The sequence below is a fragment of the Mastomys coucha genome, unplaced genomic scaffold (genome assembly GCF_008632895.1).
Source record: "Mastomys coucha isolate ucsf_1 unplaced genomic scaffold, UCSF_Mcou_1 pScaffold12, whole genome shotgun sequence".
In the NCBI taxonomy this organism is placed as follows: domain Eukaryota; kingdom Metazoa; phylum Chordata; class Mammalia; order Rodentia; family Muridae; genus Mastomys; species Mastomys coucha.
Window position 1 is genome coordinate 7,569,698 of NW_022196894.1, and position 4,843 is coordinate 7,574,540.

Sequence of the window (4,843 nt, forward strand, 5' to 3'; positions counted from 1 at the left end):
CTACATTGGTGTTTATGGCTCGAGAGGGTAATGGATAGCATCTCCACTGTAAAGGCGGTTCTGATGTTAGGGTCCTGTTCCCCAATTGGTTTTTGATCTGTCCCTAAAGAAAGCCATGGGCCATTGGCTGGGTGGATACACAAAGAAGGAGAGGAGGAGTTTGCCATGCCTTAGAGAGAGGAGAACCAGCCAACCATGTGAGGTCTCAGGAGGCTGTGGCCGCTCCTATAGGGAGAGGGTCAGAGATGTTTGGCAAGGACTAGATTCAACTGACCGACTAAGGTTAGGGCAAGTGGGAGGAGTGGAGCTAAGAGTAATGATAAGGGCACATTTTCCAGATGGAAGATAGTAGCACCCAGCAATTGTGAAGGCAAGTTGGAAATGAACAACTGTGTGTGTGGCTTTTATCCGAGGATTCAAGGGAAGTATGTTCTCCATTCCTGGAGCAAAGGCAAGTAGTGCAAAACTACATGCAACACTCCATCCAACTGCACTCCGTGCGCGCGCGCGCGCGTGTGTGTGTGTGTTTGTGTGTGTGTGTGTGTGTGTGTGTGTATGTATACATATGTGTGTGTTCATATGTTCTTGTGTGCATGTCTGTGAGTGTCTGAGCATTTGTATGTGTGTGTTTATGTGTGTGTGCATGAATGTGTGTTTGTGTGTGCTTACGTGTGTTTGTATGTACATGCATGTCTGTGTGTACATGAGTGTATGTGAGTGCTCACACACGTGTCTCTGTGTGTACTTCTGCAGCTACACTCACCTGTGTGTGCAGAGGTTGACTTTAATTTCAAATGTCTTTTTTTTAAATATTTATTTATTTTATGTATGTGAGTACACTGTAGCTGTACAGATGGTTGTGAGCCTTCATGTGCTTTTTTGAGAATTGAATTTAGGAACCCCGCTCACTCTGGTCAACCTGCTCACTCAGGCCCAAAGATTTATTTATTATTATAAATAAGTACACTGTAGCAGTCTTCAGACACACCTTAAGAGGGCATCAGATCTCATTACGGGTGGTTGTGAGCCACCATGTGGTTGCTGGGTTTAGAACTCAGGACCTTCAGAAGAGCAGTCAGTGCTCTTACCTGCTGAGCCATCTCTCCAGCCCCCAAATGTCTTCTCGATCTCCACCTTGTTGACTGTGTCAGGCTCTCCCTCCGAGACCAAAGATTTACAGATTAGCCACTGAGCCCCTATGATGAGCCCACCTCTGACTCCAGCAGAGGGAACAGAGACTTATGCCACCTGCCAGGTATTTATGTGGTTGCTGGGGATCATCTGTCCAGCCCTAAGCCCCAATTCTAATTAAGATCCACAATTGATTCAGAATGCTTCAGTCTCTGCAGAATGTCCCTATCACATTACATTTATTGAATAAACTTATGTTTTGAATATTTATTTTTATATATTTATTTTGTGCAAGTGTATATGTGAATACAGGTTTATGTATTCATAAACCTGTACATATGTGAGAGTCAAAGGAAAACAACTTTGGGAAATGCTCCCACATAATTTTTGTTTTTAAAGATTTTTGGGGGGGGCTGGAGAGATGGCTCAGCGGGTAAGAGCACAGACTGTTCTTCTGAAGGCCCTGAGTTCAAATCCCAGCAACCACATGGTAGCTCACAACCATCCGTAATGAGATCTGATGCCCTCTTCTGGGGTGTCTGAAGACAGCTACAGTGTACTTATATATAATAAATAAATAAATGTTTAAAAAGATTTTTTTGGCATGTGTTGGGGAGAGAGGAAAGGAGAGGAGAGGAGAGGAGAGTCTTTGCCCATCTTTGCCCATGTGAGTGCCAGTGCCTGCAGATTCTAGAAGAGGGTATGAGATCCCTTGGTGCTGGCATCACCGGTGGCTGCAGCACCCAGAATGGGTGCTGGGATCAGAACTCAGGCCCTGCAAGAGCTGTGCTCTCTCAATCCCTGAGCCATCTCTCCAACCCCCTCCTGCCCCTCCTGTGAAGGCATGGTCCCTTGTTTCTGCCACAGTACACCTTACTCTAGGCTAGCTACTCTACAAGCTTCTGGTTTATTCTCCTGACTCTGCACAGGAGAGTGGGATGAGTGACACCCATCACCAGGTCTTTACAGTGGGTTACAGGGAGCAGATGCAGGTCGTCCAGCTTGCGTGGCAACTGCTTTTACCTGTTGAGCTGTCTCCCTGGCTCCTCTGAATGCATTTTCAGTTTGTTTATTTATCTTTGAGGAGCCCTGTATGCTCGAGCATGGCCTCTCCCCTGAGCTGTAGCTCAGCGTCTGAGTTACATTTATCTGCCCTGTCTCTCTGAGCTCCCCTAGGTTGACACAGTGCCTCTAATGCTCCTTCTCTTCTCTACTTAGTTTTGATGGCTGCTTCCAGAGTGCTAAGTGATCCTCATTGTGGGTTTGCCTCCTCTGTGCCTTACGATCAGACTGAAGTGGTGGGTGGTGGGTGGTAGGCTGTGGGTGGATGACGTCAGAGGGAAGTGTCCTGCTGTCTTGAAGCCTCAGCTGTGGCTGTTGGCCTTGGTTACTAGCTGAGCAAGGTGACTTGCTTGGCAGTCTTCTGCTTGGGTGAGTCACGCCAACTCCAACACAAAATCCATCCCTCAGTGTGGGAGTCCTGACGCTGGCTATTATCAGTTTGCTTCCCATGTGCAATGTGGGTCTGCCTGAGGACAGAGGGCACCTCCACGAGGCAAGACAGGGTGACGTGTTTATGTCATGTGAGGCTGCTTTCTGGCAGAATTGTGTTCAGACTTCCCAGTGTGCAAAAGAGGCTCAGACAGTCCAGGAGCCAGGCCCCTAGTCATGTGGCATTCCCTCCTCCTCACTCCGCCCTACACTGTGTTTGCTGAAATTGACAGCTGGCAGCAGGCCAGAGGACATGCCCCGACCCTTGTACCTTCATTGTAGTCACCAACCCTCAGAGGTGCAAGGTTCCAGAGAGCTACTGATTGCTGCTGCTTAGGGACCCTAGAAAATGCAAAGCTTGTGTCAGTGGTTCATCTGATAAAATTTCAAGCATTGGGAACTGAATTCAATCCCCAGCACAATGTAAAAAGAGGAGCGTGGTGAAATTCACCTGTAATCTTGCCTAATTGGTGAGCTCCAGGAGAAAGACATTGTATGGAAAAACAAGGCAGAGAGAGAGATTGAAGATATCCAATGTCAACCTCAGGTCTCCACATATACACACATCCATGTGCACACACACACACACACACACACACACCCCACGGGGGTTGGGGGGGAGGGTGCTTAAATTGCAAAAGGTCCAAGATTAGTCTGAGATAGGTGTGGAGGCACAAGCCCTTGGAGGCAGAGGCGAGAGGATCTCTGTAAGCTGGAGGACAGCCTGGTCTACATAGCTAGTTCCAGGACAGCCAGAGCTACAAAGTGAGACCAACCCTGTCTACAAAAGAGCAAACAAACAAATGGACGCCTTAGCCTGGAAGGCAGGTGCTCTTGGGTTTCAGGTCGGGATAAGGGACTAGGTGTATATTTTACATACCGAGGCTGACCCCTCCTCCAGGTTCTCCAAGCAGTCCCGACCTAGTTAGTATACCTGCCCTCTACCCTGAACTTTCCAGCCCAGAGGCTGGGCTTCTCTCCTCCCAGGGGCTCCTCCCTGTATAATGCAGACATCTTGGTCGCTTCCTTCTTCTCTCCCCATCTCTGCATTTTCTCTCTCTGCAGCCCATGCTCTTTCTCTTTCTCTGTCTTCTTCCCTCTGTCTCCTTCTCAATGGCAACTTCCCTGGCCTCATTCCTTCAGACCAGAGAACTCAACCAAGAATGGTTTACCAATAAACCTGCCTTTATATATACTCTAATTCAGCTTGAACTGGCTCATTTCACCGGCAGAGAAATAACTTATCAGGTGCCACGTGATGATATCACCCTATCCTCTGTTCAAGGCCTGTGGTCCCAACAGAAGCAGCAGCTCACGTGGTGTATTTGAACCTTGGCCAATATTTATCACCTCCCTGTCCCTCTCTCCCTGTTTCCACAAGCTGAAGAAACTCGGGTTTCCCAGCATAAATGAAGGGGGAGGATGGTCAGAGATGCTGAGTCACCCTAGTGCGGCCCTTTCTCCTCTTCTCTCTAGGACCAAGACTCCTCCTCTGTAAAACGGGGATGGGACTGATTCTAGTTTTTTTTTCTCTAGACTCAGCTGTCCCGGGTACCCAGGGTCTCTTATTGCCTAAGACTGCGACACCCCTCGCTGGCCAGGAAACGCCTGGTGTTCTCTGACGCTCCTACAGGCAATTTTGGGAAGGGCAGCTTGGCTGATCTACAGAGGTCAGCCTTTGTGATTTAGAGCTAGGCTCTGCATATCGGTCAACTTGGATTCTAATCTTAGCCCCTCCTCTTACTAAGAAGGGGCCCTCAAGTGTGCTGTGAAGCTGCTCAAAATCCAGACCAAGGCTTGTTATCTTGTAATATGCATAACTTCTGTGGTTTTTTTAGAAGATATTTATTCTTTTTTTTATTTTCTTGTTTGCTTGCATGTATGTATATATACTGTGTATGTTTCTTATATCTGAAAGGAGCAGAAGAAGATCCTAGATGCTCTAGGATTGGAGTTACAGAGGGTTCTGAGCCGATTTGTGGGTGCTAAGAACCAATTTGAGCCCTCCAGGGCAGTAAGTGTTCTTAACCGTTGAGTCATATCTCTAGCCCTCCTTTGTTTGTTTTGTTTTGTTTTTAAGACAAGGTCTTACTTTGTAGCTCTGGCTAGCCTGGAACTCGATGTGTAGACCAGGGTGGACTTGAACTCACTGACATTCTCTTTGTTCTGATTCCTGAGTGCTGGGAGTAAGGTGTCTGTCACCTAGTCTTTTTTTTTTTTT